At 36.0% G+C, this 19,068-nt stretch overlaps 1 protein-coding gene across 1 annotated transcript in view; it reads right to left on the bottom strand.

Annotated features, from left to right (window-relative positions):
- Positions 1 to 19,068, bottom strand: part of LOC141506734 (protocadherin Fat 3-like) — a 697,405-nt gene that overhangs the window by 569,006 nt on the left and 109,331 nt on the right. The gene's annotated exons all lie outside the window — the stretch shown is intronic.

The raw sequence follows: 19,068 nt of genomic DNA, 5'->3' as shown, positions 1-19,068 counted from the left end.
ACGTTCATAAAGAAAGAGATCATTAATTCCCAAGTGTTGCAAAAGGTCTTGAAGAGTTAAATCAATGAATATGAAAACCTATGTTTAAACAATTTTCAGGTTATGACACAAGCCAAGGGGGAAAATAAAATGAGAACAATGAGAGGATTGAAGGTCTGTCAACATCAACTCCAAATTTCATGCTGCCTGGCTCAGTTCTGTATATTATTTAACACAGATTTCTACATTTGGGTTATTTGCCTCCTCTTGTGGGGTCTTTTGGTTCTGAAATCTCCAACTTCTCAATGTAGTCTCCCTTTCCAACTCTGGACTATAGTCTTGTCAAATGCACCTACCCAGAAGGTAGGAAAAAAAGAGGCTAGGCCTCAGATGGAGTCCAATGTTTCTAGGGGGCAACTTTAAGACACTTCCTAACCAATGATGCTTATAAAATGCAACAATACTTCATGTATTGCAATCTCTTAGAGGAGGTAAAACTGACAACATGTGTCAATGTGTTCCAAGGATGCTTTCCCTTTATTTTTTTCTCTTCTTCTCTAGCTCCTACTTAAATTCCCACTTCCCAAGCCAAATGTAACTAAAGAGGGTGAGAGATGTAAAAATCCCTTATTTTGGTTTCAACAGAATATTTTCTCTTCTCCTGACTTAAAACATAAAGCAATATGCAAGTAGTAGATTTTCAAATTTTCTCCACCAAGCTCTTTTGTATGGGATTGTTTCAAGAAAGGAAGTCTCATTAATTCTATTAGTTCAATGGAATTTTGTGGTAGGGAAATCTACTATAGGAAGACAATAGATTTTATACGGTGAAGCAAGGCTGGCTATTCAATCTGGTAATGTAGAATTACAACTACAAAGCCAGGGTAAGCTGTTTGTGTGAGTTAGGCAGAGTTTGAAAATTATATATGAAAATATTCACTAAAATTGGTTGTAAAATATACTTTGAAACATCACTGCATACACTTGTGACTTATAGTTCTGGATTTGAAGCCAAGAAAATTTCAATTTAAATCCTGCCTCATGTTCTTGCTTACCCTTATAAGCTTCATCTAAAAAATGAGAATACCATTGCTTACAGAGTTGCTATAAGGATTAAATGAGATAATGCATGTAAAGTACTTTGCAAAACTCAAAGTGCATATAAATATATATTATTATCATCATTATTATAATTACCAATGAAGAAAATTTGGGGAATTTTTTAAAGATGATGGCAAGATAACCTGTATTGTGCCACCATGAATACTTATAATACCAAGCAAATACATACCATTAATCCTAGGAAAATATATAAACCATCAGATGAATTGGGAAATGAGCAGGGAGGAATCTCCCTATGCTGCACTAAGGGGAAAAGAAAGGAATGGAGAGGGAATTTTGTCTGACAGTACAAGGAGAAACTTAACAGTAAGGGCATATCATCTATGTTTTCTTACATCCTTTTCCATGAAGAAATGTCAAAGGCATGTCTTCTAGTCAACATCTACTCATTAACCTTGTCAAACTGATGTATGAAAAACAAAGATTTAAAATGGACATGTACAAGAAAAAAGCAAGGGCAGGTGCTGGAAGATGAATACAAAAGAGCAGCATAGTACAGTCAGAATAACTAAAATCTAGTATTAGTAGGGGCTTGCCAGGAAAAAAAATGTTAGTAATGACACAAAAGGGCTTCTCTTTTCAAGCCATGTTGGGGGCAAGAAGAAGTCTAAGGAACAGATAGGATTTATGCCTAATAGAAATGGGGATATGAAAATAAATCAGAGAGGAAGTAAAGGGGAGAGGAGGGAATAGAGGGGTGATACAGGAGAGGGAAAGACAGACAGAGAGAGAGAAAGAGAGAGAGCGAGAGAGAGAGAGAGAGAGAGAGAGAGTCAGAGACAGAGACAGACACAGAGAGAGTCAGAAGTAGAGGAAAATTAGAGAGACAGAGGGACAAAAAGAGAGAGGGAGGGACAGAGAGAAAGGAAAGAGCACCTGAGGATAAAGTCCATATTCATGGAGGGAAAGGGGGGGCACCTACTATGTTCCAGAAGCTGTACAAAGTTTCAAACTCCAAGGAAGAGGAAATAGCCAATAAAGTCAAATGCTACAGAGAGACAAAGGACCAGACCCTATTCTCGTTAATCTGGAGGTAAGTGGTCACACACCTAAAAGAGTCAAAGAGACACAAAAACCAGATGACAAGTGGTTGAGAAATGAATGATCAATAAGGAAGTAAAGGCAGAGAGTACACACTGCTCTGTTTAGAAGTATAATAGTAAAAGGGAAGAAAGGGGAAGCCATGCCAATTCCACCTCATTTCTCTTTCTGGCAGGAGAACCAAGTAAATGCTATGAACATTGTAAAACTAAATTTCAACAACACATCTGACAACAGCTCTTATGATAGAGAAGACAAGAGAGAAATGGAGACTATTGTGTCCATTCAGAACCGGCTGGCCAAACAAATGCTAGAAGTATTATTTGGTCAATCAACATCAGTCCAAAAGGAATTCTCCAATAGAGTACCACAGAGTTAACCTTTTATGAAAGTTTAATTGATGGTAGACAATGCAGAAGTGAGAATTCACTAAGAAGGTATCCTAAGGGTTCTACAATAGGGAGGGTGGCAGAACCCAGGGGGCAAAGGTACGTTGAAATCCAGTGGAATCCATTATTTCATTAAGATGGAATTAGTAAAGTAGAATATAATAGGAAGAAATGATAAGTCATATATTTAGCTTTAAAATATTTCCAAATGCTGTATAAAACACGAAACTAGAAAGTAATTCATTAAAAGGGAAAGGTTTTTAGTAAGATGCCATGCTCAAAAAGAACAAATAGTCTAATGTGATAGCTAAAAAGTATATGCTTTTATACCAGACTGATAGAAAAATTATTTTCAATGATAAAGGAAGTATTTTAGTGAATGGGGTATTATTAGTCTTGGGAATGGGAAGACCCTAGGTTTAAAACCCTGTCTTTAACACTGATGAGCTATTCAGAAGACATTCCTCAGGACTTAGAATAGCTGTTAAATCCTAGATATGGTAAGATCTGCTATGAAGGTAGCTCTTATACCAAGATGCCCATACATTGATAAAAATAACAAATACCTTTGTTATCTATTTAATGATGAGATAGAGAAACTAGCATAGTCCTTCTATACTTTATCTTAACAAAATCATATTGGAATTCTGTGGCCTATATGACCAAAGTAGAAAAGAAATAACAAGCTATAACTCTTCCAGAGAAGAATGACCAAGTAAGTCAAGACCAAACCAAAACAAAGTCATATGAAGATCCTTTAAACATCTAGAGATCTGCCATACAATCAAAGAGTGTCCTTAGGGTCCTTAAAAGCTATTTAGTCTCACTCCCTCATTTTCTAGATGAGAATTGAAATTTAGCCTAGAGAATGGAAGACATTAAGGGGGTTTGGGTGAGGGAAAGAGAGAATGGTTTTTTCTCTTCATATATAAAAAGCACTGTCATGTAATGAAAATGAGACTTATTCTTCTTGGCACCAGAGAGTAGAAGAAAGACAAATGGGCAAAAATTTAAGGGAGAAGGAATTTTTTATTTACAGACTTCATAACAGCTGAAGCTTTTTAAAAGTTTAAATATCAGAGTATTTGCGAAGCACTAAAACCTTAACTTGGGGCACCAAGACAACAGTTGGGAAGGAGTCACTTTTTTCCCACTCTGAGAAAAACCACACCAGAATCTGCATGCAGGAAACCAATTCTGTCCCCAATTTCTGATTCAGCCCATGGGTGTCAGTTGAGGAAACACAGTCCCTCAAGAGAAAAAAAAGGCAGTTTGCTGTATTTGGCAGTCAGTTTTCTATATACTGGAACACCTGTTCTACATATTGTGTGTTGCACTGCTAGACTCAAAGGAGTAGAAAAAAAAATCCCACTCCTTCTCTGGAAGAATATGAGGGAAAGGAACAAGGTTAGCAAGAGTACTGTAATGAGCCACATTACAAAGTTAATTTACATTCCAGGTACATGCTCTATAAATACCTTAAAAAAACACTAAAACACAAAAAGAGCATTTTGCCCAATCTGGGAAGCTTGATTGAAACTTTTTCATAATCACAAAGTCACCAGACTATCTGATATTCATTATCTACTCCCATAATGAAAAACTCTATTTTATGCTTCTAATTGGTCAACAAAACTTTTTCTGGGTTTCTCACATCAGATGTTAATTTCTTAGCCAAAATTAAATGGGTAGATAAAAAGCAAACCCTACACAGTAATTCTTGGCAACAAACTAGTGGTACTAATATTCCATTTAGGAGTGTAACAGTGTTTGATCAACCTTAATGGATCTATGTAATGTGTATCCCCAGACTTGCAACCAAATGCTACCTAAATTACAAACTTACAAAACCAGTTGGGCAACTAAGATGTACATCTGAGAATTCAAATTTGCACTTCAGGTCCCTCTTAAAAATCTGTTTCATATCAAAATTTAAAAGGCATTATAGATTGAAACAAAGAAAGAAATTCATTATATTGGGATTCTTAATCACAGGGTTAGAGACTTCATCTCTAAAGAGTCCATTAACATAATCCTTTAAAGTTTACAAGTTACTCTCCTCAAATGGAACCAGTGAGGTAAAGCTCCCTATTTTATTGGTGAGGAAAGGGAGGTTCAGAAAGGCAAGAGATTAGCCCAAGGAAATACAGCTAATGTATGTCAAAGTGTGAATTCAAACTCAGATTTTGTTTCTTTTTTAACTCTAATACTGTTATTTTGATGTCCATGTGCTCATCTGAATCACCAGATGATTCCTTACAATTGAGAAATTTCTGTGCTACTGAAATTTAATTCTAATGGTTGTCCTGTTATTATTTCCAATTTATCCTGACTATAGTTTTTTCATCCATGACTGTTTGCATGTTGTCTTTCTCTCAGACTGTGAGCCCATTGAGTACAGGGACTGTCTTTTGCCTCTATTTGCATCCCCAGCACTTAGCACATATTACACACTTAATAAATGCTTCTTGCTTGATTAACCTAAATAATACCTCAGCAAATCCTAAATGACCAAATTCAAATTCAATTTAATGGAAGGTGCTTTAGTTAATGCTAAAAATATAAGAAGCCACTGCTTTCAAGGATCTTATATATTATTAGGGGAATAAAACAGGTAAATATAATACTACCTATGTGACAATTTGAAGAGAAAGTGGATGAAGCAATGCATTGTGACTAGTCAATAGGCATTTCTTAAACTCCTATTATATACCAGACACTGATCTACGTAATAGATAAAAAAGACAAAGAATGAAAGGATTCCTATATTCAGGAATTTACATGTTAATGTAGGACACAGGTGCATATAAGTATATACAGATATGAAGAGAATAAACATGAATGGATACAAAGTAAATAAATTCAATATGGATGACTAGGTGTTGCAGTAAATGATAGAATGGTGGACCAGCAGTCAGGAAGCCTCATCTTTTTGTATTCAAATTTGATGACACGGCACTTACTAGCTAGCTGTAATCCTATTTGCCTTGGTATACTTACCTGTGAAATAAATTAGAGAAGGAAATGGCAACCATTCCAGTATCTTTGCCAACAAAACCCCAAAAGACATCACAAAGAGTCAGATATGACTGAAACAAATGAACAAGACTAATTCAAAATAGCAAAGAAAAAGACTTCCTAAGGAAGGGGACACTTGAACTATGTGATGAGAACTATATGGGGAATGGTAAAGACTTGAGTGAAAAACAGAATGTTACTATGTGATCCTGAGCAAGTAATTTAACTTGTGTGCCTCAGTTTCATCAGCAAAATAGGAAAAAAGTAATAGCACTTGCCTCCTAGAATTGTTGAGAAAATGATTTCATATGTATACATACATATATACATGTGTGTATAGTGCTTGTAAATCTCAAAGCGCTAAATAAATGTTAGTTGATTTTTGTGTGTTTTTTAAAGATGTACGATGATAAGGAGCTTGAGGAGATGGCAGGGTCTAGTGAAGGTCCCTCCCCTGCTCCAGAATTAGGGAAACTTGGTCATGTTTGAGGCAAGGATGGAAGGAACTGGAAGATGGAGTGAAGTTGAACATTGTAGAATTAATTGAGATTATAAATTGTTTTTCAGTACCTAAAGGAATAGAATGAATCAAGGCCACATATGAGGGACTGGTTTTGGCAAAAAGGGTTACCTCATCAGACTTTGGAGGAGAGAGAGTAGGGAATGACATCAAGATGTTTTAAGATGAATATAAGGGAAGAAGATGGAGGTAAAAAAATACAGTGGAAAGGAAGTTAGATTTAAAATCAGAGGCTCTTGATTCAAGCCTAATCTTCATACTGAAAATACAAAGGGGTGAAGTTCATAATCAAAGCTCATAGCATTAATGCTAATTGTTCACATTGCATGATTTCAGAAAACAGGCAAAGTGAGATAGAATCACAAGTCTAGCCAAATTTAATCAATAAGTGTTAAGCTGTCTGGACAGAAGTGCTAAATGAAGCTTAGTGCATAAGCAGCGTCTTGACCATTAATGTTTAATATACAATGTGTTGTCATGGACAGAGCAATGAACTGGACTTTAGGAGACATGAGTTCTCCTAACACTGTTTGATTTTAGAGAAGTCACTTCCTTTCTTTCTCTCTCTCTCTCTCTCTCTCTCTCTCTCTCTCTCTCTCTCTCTCTCTCTCTCTCTCTCTCTCTCCCCCTCCCTCCCTCCCTCCCTCCCTACTTCTACTTCCTCTTTTGCAAACTAACGGGCTCTGACTAGATGACCTTTAAGAATTCTATGAACCTAAAACCAGCTAACCAGATGTACACTTACCTATTTATTCTCAGAAACAGAAAATGTTATTTTCCCTCCTTTGTTCATGAAAATACAACTGTATCTTTGCAGAGACAAGTCTTGTATTGTGTGTGTTCTAGTCTTCTCTTTGAGAAGTACCAAGAACATAAAAAGTCTACTTAGTATGGAAATGTCATGTCCTATAGGAACCTAACTTATCTAATTCATTTTTGCAGTTGCTTACTTCCCCTCAAACTCAGACTCTATACAAATGGATACCATTGTAGAATTTAGCATCTGGGATAAATCACTTAAACTGTCAGAAGGAAGAACATAATTCCTCTTCTATAAAATGAGAGGATCAGCTTTCAGTTTGTTGCTCATTGTTTTTCATCATGATCCCATTTGGGGTTTTCTTCAAAAGATACTGCAGTCATTTGACATTTCCTCCTCCAACTTATTTCACAGATGAGAAACTGAGGCAAACAGACTTACCCAAGGTCACCCAGCTAGGTAGTAGCTGAGGCTAGATCTGAACTTATCAAGAGTTGACTCTAAGGTCAGTGCTTTACTCGTTGCAGAACCAAGCTGCTCCTTGGGATCAACTGGATGGTCCCTTAAGACCCCTTTCTTTTCTAAATCTATAATTACCAGCTTTGAGGTCAGACAAGCTTCTCATGGAAGTGACAACAGAAGTACTGCTGTTCTCCTAAATCTTAATGTTCTTTTCTAAAGTGGGAGGTAGTCTGGTGACTAATTTTTCTTCCAAGTGTTTTAATTTGATGACAGATTCATATATTCTGAGAAAGCAATAAATGGTAAATTAGCAGAGTTTTCTCATTCTATTTCTATGAAGAGAAAGGACAAGTCATCCAACATACAATGAGACAGTATCTAATGATGAGGACAAATGAATCAATTCTGAAAAAGTGTCGGAACCAAAAGACAAATTACTGGAAGAAGCTTTTCCACGTAAAGGTACTCATTACAGACGTATCAATGCTCACCAAAAATATCAAATGATCCTCTTTTGCAGAAGCTCTTTACAATCCTCAACATTCCATATTTACTAAGCATCACTGGGTTTGTAGGACATGGATGGGGTAAACCCAAGTCTCAGGAGCTTCAGAAAAACAGCACCCAATTTTTCCCCCCACAGTCCTCAACTCTGCTCATTACCCATTCACTGAAACTAATCTCCTCTTACTTCAGATGGCAAAGCCCCAGTTTCTGCTTATCTCAGTTGTTTATATTATTTGCATTCTGTTTGGGTGAATAAGACAGTACCAAACACAAACAGAAAGAAAAGACTTATTTTTTATTCCCTGAAATCCTATTAACATAATATATTCCCAAAATTCATCAGCTATATACAATTGCTAAAAGATTAATATAAATAATGATTAAAATGAATACAGACTCAAAACTAATAGCATTCAAAAAAACAAAAGCAATAATGCTTCTGGGCTTTTTCACAAAATATAAAAGAAATGTCTGTGAACTGTGTCAAATATTTATCAATTGTGGTGTCTTGTATCCTGCTATAGGTAAGATAAAACACCTTAAAGTGTTGTAGATTTCTGCTAATTATGCTTCAGCAATTTTTCCACCTCAAAATTAAGTTTTAATGCTAAACCAAATAGCATGAATGCACAAAGCAAAAGAAAAAAATGAAATAAAACAATCTTTTCAACCTTCTCATGCTTACCATGGAACAAAAGGTTAGCTAGATAACTGCAATTTGCAGCAACACAATAACCAGCCTGGGTTGTTCAACTAAGTGCTTTAGTCTATTATATCAAACAAACAAAGGCCAATTTCTTACAGAGAAGATGAGGTTCCATGGCAGGACCAAGAAGCCGGAATATGATTATGTTGCCTTATTAAGCAAGTAAATTCATAAATATGGCTACAATTTAGTTTATTCCTTTGTCATCACTTCCTCCTTTTGTGCATATAATCACCTAGGAAAGACACTCAGCATTAACAACCTCTCCTCCTAGATTATAAAACTTATTGCATAGAATTTTATAGATATCTTAGCCCCAATTAATCTGAAAACTCTTCGAGGGCAGGGATTGTACCTTTCTTGTATTTGTGGTCCACAATGCCTTACATCTAAAAAAAAAAATCACTTCTTATCAAACTGAATCGTATTAAAAAAACAACAACCACCACGACATTCTTTCGAAGATACTCTAGTCCTCATACAGGATATTAAAGGATCTCAGATCTGTAGACGGTAGACACCTTCAAAATGATCTGGCTTCTTTTGTGGCAAATAAGATCTGAGCTACTTTTACTTGTCCAAAATGGCAGAGAGAAAAAAAAAGGGTCAAAGATAGTACAAAGACTCAGCCTCTTTGCCTTCAAGACCAACATTCATTTCATCTGTGGAACAGAATAAAAGGTAAAAAGACAGTAAGAAACCTAAAAAATCACTTAATCCACCATCTCCACCACACTCAACAGATGACTAAGTGACTTGTCTAAGGTCACACAGAAAGTAAAGTGACAGAGACTGAATTTAATTTTATTTTTATGTCAACCAATTCATCAGTTGAGCATTCTCTACAGAGCATTTTCTTGCCACCCATCCTCCAAGGAATTTCATAAATTCTTGTCATTATGACCCAATTTTAAATGTCATTTCCATAAAATAATTTCCTTGAGCTGGAATTACAGAGATCTAACAACATCTACCACAATACTGATACTGCCTTATACAAACCAGCTTGCAAGTTTCATTTGTAGCACTCAAAGCTTCTCTTTAATATAATATAATCTTCTTGCGTCAAGGACCTTGCATTGTATTTCTCCAAGGTCCTCCATGGGACCTTGCATTAAGTGGTGGACATTAAGTATTTCTTTTTTTTTAAAGGTAGACAGAATTAAAGTGACTTGCCCAGGGTCATGAAACTCTTTCTCACTCCAGGACTGCTACTAAGTATTTCTTAAATCATTGTTAATTAACTTCCTAGAATTGATTTCTTATGGAAATAAAAATTACAGAAATTATCTTCAGACTAGATTAGACCCACTCTGGCTACCAGATAAAGGTCAGAGTTTTCTCTCAATTTCTATTCCACTAGAATAGAAATTCTTTCACCTAAGAAATTCTATTGAGATCACTTGGAGACAAGGTTAATAGCCCAGCCTGTGAAGCTGGCTAGTGCATCCTGAGCAGTTAGCAGATGCTACTGCAGGCAAATCCTCTTACTTCCCAGCTTCCCTAACATCATCTCTTCTCACAGAAATGGGACCATATGCAGCAAATATAATTAGTACCTGATTATCTGCCATGGTCAAGACTGCATCACCAAAGCAAGGAGAATTCTCACTTATAGGTCAGTTCAGGGATTCTTAACCTGTGGTTTGTTTTTTTTTTCTTTTTAACATCTTGATAATACATTTTGATATAATGTCTCTTTAGAAATTCTTTTTTTTTTGCAAGGCCAAGTGGGGTTAAGTAATTACTAAGTGGCTGAGACCGGATTTGAACCCAGGTACTCCTGACTCCAGGGCTGGTGCTTTATCCACTGCGCCTCCTAGCCACCCCGTAGCCACCTAGCCACCCCTAGAAATTCTTTGTATTTTATCTTAAGCACTTTAAAACATTATTCTGTGAAGGAGTTCATCATCTGTACCAGATTGCCAAAGGAGAAGGCAGGGAGAGAAGAGGACTATGTCCCTCTCTCTAGAGCTCTTGAACCCATTAGCCCTAGATGAATGAAGCCCTAGATGAATTAGCCCATATGAATCCAGTGGTGTGCTAGAGTAGGTTCTTACTGGCTCTTTCTAAATTCATAGTTCACATTTACACGATAGCAATTGCAAAGGCTACTTGCTCAGGGTTTTATTGTTTTGTTGATTGTCTAGACTTAGGAAAGTGATGGAGAAAATTTTAATAAGGCAGATTAACTTAAAATGAGTTGGATAATAGTTCATAGTTAAAATTTCCCATCATACTTCCTGTATATAATATATAGGAGGAAAAGATTTTAGACTTATTTGTCTCCTTGACTGATATGACCTAAGTGAGGCATTCTCCTTCCATTAGAGCAAGTATCTGTAGCAATGACCCTAGAAACCTCATGAAGGAAGGAAGGAAGGAAGGAAGGAAGGAAGGAAGGAAGGAAGGAAGGAAGGAAGGAAAGAAGGGAGAGAGGGAGGGAAGGAAGTTAGGAGGGAGGGAAGAAAAAGAGAATGTGAGAGATAGAGAAAAGAAAGACAGCCTTAAAAGTGGTTTGTCAAACTTGAGTAAAAATTACTTTTGAAGCTCTATAACTAATAGGCAAATTTCTCAAAACAGCTGCCCAAGAACTACTAGTTTCAAAACCTTTTTTCCAAATATGACAAACCCTAAACAAATAGTCTGCATTTATATAGTTCCAGCTTTTCTACACAGAACTTAGAAATTGAGAATATTTTATTAACCATTAGACTCACAAAAAATATTGCCTTGTCATAGAATCCTGGTGAATGCAGATTACATTAATTTTAAGGGTTGATGGTAACTTCCTCATCTTCATTCCAAAGAACTCATGCCTCTTGATTTGTAGAAGTACGAAACTTTACAAAGCTTATATGAAAAGATATTAGAAGAAGAAACAATATATTTATAAGGAAAGAAAAATGTTCTTGAGTCACCTCTGCTGCTAGTTTGTGACCTGACATGGGTAGCAAGTTTTCTAGTCCTTTGTAGCTCTATGATATCTAGGGAACCAGTAGCCAATGATCCATCCTGGAAAGAGAACATTCGCTCATTCTACAATCTGGCTGCTTATTCCAGAAGGCTTTCCAGATTTCAGACTATTTCCTTGGCACAAGGAAACTAGGATACATGATTAATCCCATGTCTTTGTCACTCCACAATATAATCCTGAGGAAAAAAAAGCTGAAAGTAATAAATTGTCACAATTTTTGACTCATTCCTCATTGAACTAGATCTTCTCTCCAGAGAGAAGGATGTGAATAAAATGTGTTTTATCTCAGAAAAAGGTTTCACATGCTCCTTTCTCTGTCCTACCCCCAAGGATTTGTTTTCCAGTTTTTCATGAAACTGTGTATTGTAGGGGTCTATACATTCTGAATTTCATGAGAGTGTAAACCTCAGGAGAGAGAGAAAAGCTGCAAGGCCCCCTTTTCCATGAAATTTTGATGAAATGAAAGAAATTCAATGTCTCCTATAACTCTAATCCCAACATTATCACATCACATTTTTAAATATCAAATGAATAGGATGCCAGGTGTGAAGTCAGGAAGATCATCTTTCTGAGTTCAAATCCAAGTTTTGATACTTAACCAGCTGTGTCACTCTGGACAAGTCACATACCTCTGTTTGCCTCAATTTCCTCATCTATCAAATGAGTTGGAGAAGGAAAAGGCAATGGCATCTTTACCAAGAAAACCCCAAATGGGGTCCTGAAGAGTGAGAGACAAAATGACTGAACAAAAACAGCTGTCTATATTAGTATCCTTTCACTCTTCATTGCTAACTCTCCTTTTTCAGCCTCATGTCATGTGTCAGGGCTTTTTTATTGTCCCAGGAACTTGGAAGGTCAGGGAGAGGAACCTTACTCTTGCATAATTATCCATGCCAATGGGTGACTATGGCAACCTATTTAGGGCCACATAACATCAGGAGTATCCAGGTCTAAGTCAAATAACATATACATATATACAATACTATCAGTAATGGAAAAACCAATATTGGATAAACTATTTGAACCAGTGCTGAAATTAATTATACAAACTTATATTTATAATCAAGATTTGCAAATTACTTTCGCTGTTTTGTTCATGATCATATAGCTAGTAAGTAACCATATCAGATTTGAGTCCTTTCTCTATCCCCTAGGCCATGATACCTCTCAAAACATTATTTGGTATTATAAGATAATATAGAGGGAAAAAAATGGTTCTAGTTGAAGTACCTGGCTTCAAATACTATATAGCTTATGCAATGTGATCTTAGGTCAACTTTTTGGGCTGTCATTTCCTCAAGAGTAAAATAAGGGGGTTGAACAGTATAGACTCTGACATTCTTCCAGCTCTAGAATGGATTCTATGATCCAACAATTAAGAGGAGAATGATGTGAAAATAAACAACAAAAACGGCATTTTTTTAGTTTGTTTTTTTTTGTTGTTGTTGCAAGGCAATGGGGTTAAATGGCTTGCCCAAGGCCACACAGCTGGGTAATTATTAAGTGTCTGAGGTCAGATTTGAACTCAGGTACTTCTGGCTCCGGGGGCCAGTGCTCTATCCACTGCGCCACCTAGCTGCCCCTAAAAATGTCATTTTAAGGTTTGTGAAGTACTTTACAAATATAACCTCAATTGATCCTCAAAGAAAGGTATTATTACTGTTTCCATTTTACAGATGAAAAAACTAAAGCAAATAAGATTATTTTGCTCAGAGTCAGATAGCTAATACATGTCAGAGGTTAAACTGAGGTTAGTCTCCCTGACTTCAGGCTCTATCTACCACATCACCTAAGGAATGAATCTTAAGCTTTATGAAGTCTGATTTAGGTGCTAAACACAGAACCACATTTGAATCATCTGAACTGAGAAATAATTCTACCCCTCACTAGCTATGTGACCCTAGCGAGTCATCTCCTTTCTCAGATCCTATGAATCTTTAAATATGAAAGAGATAACAACCTTTGTACCACCTAACCTTGCAAGGGTATTGAGACTATCAGAAGAGATAATGCACATCAATTGATATCCCATGAATATGAGTTGTCCTTTGTGGTGATGATGATGATGATGATGACATAGTGATGACCCATGATGAGAAAATTAGACTCTAAAGCAGGTATGTCCAACCCAAGGCCCATGGGTTACATTTGGCCCTCTAAGTCCAGTCATGAGGCATTTTTACATTTTATTATTGTACTCATTGGTAATATGTGTTACATTATGGTCATAAATAAATGTTAAATTCTATATGTGGTCCAGTTTTTGTTGCTGTTGTTGAACAATGCATCCCAGAAGAGTAAAACGGTTGAAGGACAAAAATGCTCTAATAGCAAAGGAGTGGTAAATAGGAAAATATGTTAAAGCAACATAAAAGGTTAAGGAAAGGAATAAAGTGAAACTAAAAATTAAAGTCATTCATATTAAAGTAGTTAAAAAATCAAGACATTTTTAATTAGTTAAAAGAATCAGAAAAGAACAAAAGGAAAGGAATGACTCAATATCCAATTTCAAGTAATTTTTTTTTTACCAAATCTGTGATTTCCTTGGCATATTTTATTTTCTCTGAAACATAATGGTCTTAGAGTAACAGCCAGGTGGCCCACAATGCTAGACCAGGTGACAAGACCTGAGTTCAAATCCTTCCTTAGACATGTATGACATTGAGCACGTCATTTCTGTTTCCTCTTCTGAAAATTGGGGCTAATTATAACTCTTACCTCAGTAAGGCTAAAATGAGTAACAATTGTAAAGTGATTTGCAAACCTAAAAATGTTACACAGAGGACTGCCTGAAACACTAAGTGACTTGGCTAATACATGTCAGACACCAGACTTGAACTCAAGATTTTTCAAAATGAAGCCAACTCATTATTCACTACACCTTACCTCTCATATTTTCAAATATTCAATGAGTTAATTAAATGAAAAATGTTTTCATTAATCTGTCAACTTCAGTGACAGAGAACCAAAGACAAGAGGACAGTGACATAATTTTTGAATTGTCACAAAGGATAAAGTTTGATATGAAAAAAATTTTTGACTCAAGGATGATTTATGATGAGAATAGTCTACCAAGGTAGAAAATTCTGTCCCTGGATACCTTTTAAAACTGCTGCTTAGGTGACTTAGATGAATTGGAAGATATTTCAACATCCTGATCATGCTCAGCTAGGTGTATTAACTCTTTTCTGTTTCTTCCTAGCCCTTTTCTTTTATCTTTAGGCACTAACTGTCAATCACCCATACTACGTAGCTCTAAAATAACTCTCTGTTATGGAGAGGACCCAACTGACATTCAAAATGTTCAATGGTTGTATCCCTGCTTTGTAAACACATGCCTTTATGACACCCTCATCACTGAACACAACTAAAATTATCACTCACCCAGTCCATTTCTATGCAAAATTTCACTGTACAAACTGCCTTACATCAACTACCAGCTCATTTTTCAAAGCGCCATTTTGAAAAGAAGAAACCTGAACCTTAAGAGATTGAAAGATGATTCCTTACTTTTGTAAGGAAAATCAGGGCATGGCCCTTGGATAACAAAACTCAAGATCTTAAGATTCATGCTGCCCTTAAATGGAACTGTGAGTGAGTGGATGTGATTGGATTACATATATCACAGGAACCACACATACATGAAACATCTCATTCTTTTTCCTGTGTATAGTACTATTTGCTATGTAGAGTCATTTCCCTAAGCAAAGTGCATTTATCTCACCATGACAGAAAGCATAATTTAATTAAGGTTAAATGAAGAACTAAAAGATGTGCTGTATTATTAGATCTTTTTGAAAGCGTTAAATGTTTCACTGCTCAGATCTCCTCTCTTCCTGTGCCCCATGATAAGTACTAGAAGATTTATGTGCCATGAATTTCCAATTACCCATCTCCACCAGCTGGGCTGTCAATCAATTTTGTCTGTACCCTGCATGTCTTGTACCACACCCTTCCCCTTGTTGTGCAGACACAGAAACAGGCTTTTAATTCTACTCAGAGCTTATTTACCATCAGATAGGTTAACATTGGTTTGATTAGATCCAGTTTCTGTAGTACTAACTTTCTGACTAAAATTATTGCCACCCTTGCCTTTCCAACAAACCCAAGCAATTCATGAAGAGTTCTGTACACTGGAGGTTGGAAGATGCCAATAACAAATTTACAGGTAAAATTATCCTTTCTGCACCACCCCACCCCCCACAGGATCCACCGAAGCAGAATTGATTTGATCTCTAGGGCAATCCCTCTTTGACATCTAGAGGCAGGTGGAAGAATTCTAAAAACTATGCCCTCTTAGAAATACTCTCTCTCTCTCTCTCTCTCTCTCTCTCTCTCTCTCTCTCTCTCTCTTCCCCCCAATAAACACACACACACACACACACACACACACACACACACACACACACACACAAACACACACACAAGCTTATTTAGAAATTCATCCATAATCATTTCAGTTGTGGGATTTATAAGAAAATTAATGCAGCCTATCTACTATTCAAACCTATTATTTTGCTTAGATTTGGCCTGGAGAGGAACTAAGTTTCAGAAAATTCTGAAAAAGGTGAAAAGATGATTTTTAAGCTAAGCTAAAAATCTGAATTCCCAGAAATTAATAATATTAGTCCTTTAATGACCCCAATCTATAACCTATTTAGAAGTCAAGGTTGGATATATTTAGATATAATATAGATATAGATTGATAAATATGCACATATATACATATATGTGTGTGTATGTGTGTGTGTCTGTGAGAATTATTAAGTGTATATTACATAGCAGACATCGTGCTAGACACTGGAATGCAATGATAAATGGAGCTCAAGTCCCTGTAGATCATAATTATGCAATTCCCATTTATCCAGATGTTCTTTAATTATCCAGTTTATGGACTACCCATCCTATGCTTTCCCTCCTCCACCCACTATGTTTAGTTCATATTTGCTAAAAAATAAACTAAAGAAGGAAAGGGAAGACCCTAAAAATTAAGAACCTAACTGTGATACTTTTAAATTTTTTGGCTTTTGTAAATGGTTTGACAATCTAGAAATCCAAAATTAAACAGCAAAATCATGCAAAGGAATTAATCTATTTTTTGAGGTTTATGTGGGAGTCATTTCTTCCTTTTGCCCCTCTTGTTAACATTGTTTAATATTTAAGGACCTTTACAACCTGGTTCTGCCCCCCTCTTTTCCAGGCTTATTATATATTGCTCTCCTTCCCCCATTCTAAGACCTAGGCAAACTGATCTTCTCTTTGTTCCTAATATGCAATCTATCTGCCTTCTCTGTGACTTCCTCCTCTTAGATTCCATGATTTCCTTCAAAACTCATCTCATGCCCCATCTTCTATATGAAAGATTTCCTGATCCCTCCAATAGCAAGTATCCTCCCTCCAATATTATCTTGGATATTGAGGGTTGTGTGTGTATGTATGTGTGTATTTGTGCGTATTTCTCTGATTACTACAATAATAATAATGTTATTTGATAGAATTTATATATCACACTAGAACTGACAGTTGTTTACTGGTTTTTCTGTCACATTTTTGTGACCCTTTTTAAGGTTTTCTTGGCAAAGATATTAGAATGGTTTACCATTTCCTTCTCCAGATCATTTGACAAATGATATGGAGGAAGAGTTATGTGACTTGCCCAAGGTCACACAGCTAGTAAATATCTCAGGCCACATTAGAACTCAAGCCTTCCTATCTCCAGAACCAACAATTTATTCACTGTACCAACTAGTTGGCCCAAGTCTTATAAAGCACTTTAAGTACTGTACAAATATCTTATTTTATCCTTATAATTCTTAGAGGTAGAAGCTATTATTATTATTATTCCTGTTTTATAAATGAGGAAACTGAGGCTGGCAGTTCAAGCGACATGTTCAAAGTCACACAACAGGATTTAAATTTAGGTCTTCCTGACTCCTTAAGGGAAAGGACTTTCATTTTTGCCTTTGGATTCCCAGCTTTTAGTCCTTTAGCACTGAGTAGGTGATTAATAAATACTTATTGATTATTCTTTATTAAGAATATAATTTGACTTATTTAACTTATCTGATGAAACTTTTTCAGATTTGGGAAAGAATTAAATCTTACCCGTGCTTCTGGGTCTAGGCAGAAACAAAGAATCAGGGATTTAACAAAATAAGGATGCAAGACCATCATAAACTCTACTATATCTTAATGGAAATCTAAATGAACCATTTATAGTGTGGAATCAAAGATTCACTCATTCTCTTAGAGAAAATAGTGCTCATCAGGGAAAGTTTGTCATGGTCATGAAAAAGGGACAAGTGTACCTTCACATAGGAAGAGTTTAGAAAATAATATAATTTAGCCTCATCAATTGTTGGTAAAACCTTGGATATCCCATTTCCCATCCTTATAATCCAACTACAAGAGAACTGGTGGACAAGTTCTAAGCCCTTTACTTCATGTTAAAAATACAAAAGAAAAGTAAAATATTCAGACATTATGAGATCCAGTGGTAGATAGGAGGTAGTACAAGGTAGAAAGATCCAATAACACACTGATAAAAGACACAAAAACCAGAATGCTCTTTTCATATGGAAAATCTTTTTGTTGTTGTTCAGTCATATCAATCTTGTCTGACTCCTCATGACCCTACATTTGGGGTTTTCTTGACAAAGATTCTGGAATGGTTTATCATTTCCATCTCCAATGAATGATTTTGGTATGTGGGAATAAGTATATAAGAAAATATCAAAATAGTTTGTTCTATCCCCTCACAATGATCTTTTGGAGGTCAAGCTCATGTCCTTGCATTTAAGTAGAAACCAAAATTTTCTTTCCTTGTTTCCTACCTTTTTTCCAACTTGTCCTTTCTTGGGGTATTTCTATGAGTTCTTGACAGGTACCTCTAAGACATATCTGTCTGTCAGCCTAATGACCCAAAAGTACTTACACACACCAATATATTCCTAGAAGCTAAGCATGCACTGATCAGATCTGTCTTCAGATAGAAAAATTAAAGACCAAATAGGAAAGAAAATGAGAACGAATAGGAGGGATGGATTCCACTTTCCTTCTCACAATTCTGCCCATTGCTGAAAATGAACCCCGCCCCTCAAGGATAAGTTACAAAATTTATTTTTTTGTGCTCATCAGTGATCAACCTAATGTTACAACCCACTCCCTCATCCTCCCAAAAATCTATCTACTAATCAATCCATGAGCACTTATTCAATGCTCAATATATCTGAACCACTTTGATAGGTGAGACTTACAAAGATACAAATAAGAGGATCACTGTCCTCAAGGAATTTATATTCCATGACTATATATATATATATATATATATATATATATATATATATATATATATATATATATCCTCTGTCCCTGCCTGTTTCAGGTCTCTGACTCCTCCAATCTATCCCAAACATTCAGTCACCAAAGTGATTTTTCTAAAATGCAGGTCTGATCATGTCACTCACCTATTCAATAAAGTACAGTGGTTCCCTATTTAAAATACTTCATTTGGCATTCAGAACCTTTTATAACCTAGCATCCTCTTACCTCTTCAGTATTCTTATACCTGGCCCCCAATACATATTA

This window comes from Macrotis lagotis, chromosome 1 (assembly GCF_037893015.1).
Source record: "Macrotis lagotis isolate mMagLag1 chromosome 1, bilby.v1.9.chrom.fasta, whole genome shotgun sequence".
Lineage (NCBI taxonomy): Eukaryota > Metazoa > Chordata > Mammalia > Peramelemorphia > Peramelidae > Macrotis > Macrotis lagotis.
This window is presented reverse-complemented; position numbering and strand designations above follow the sequence as displayed.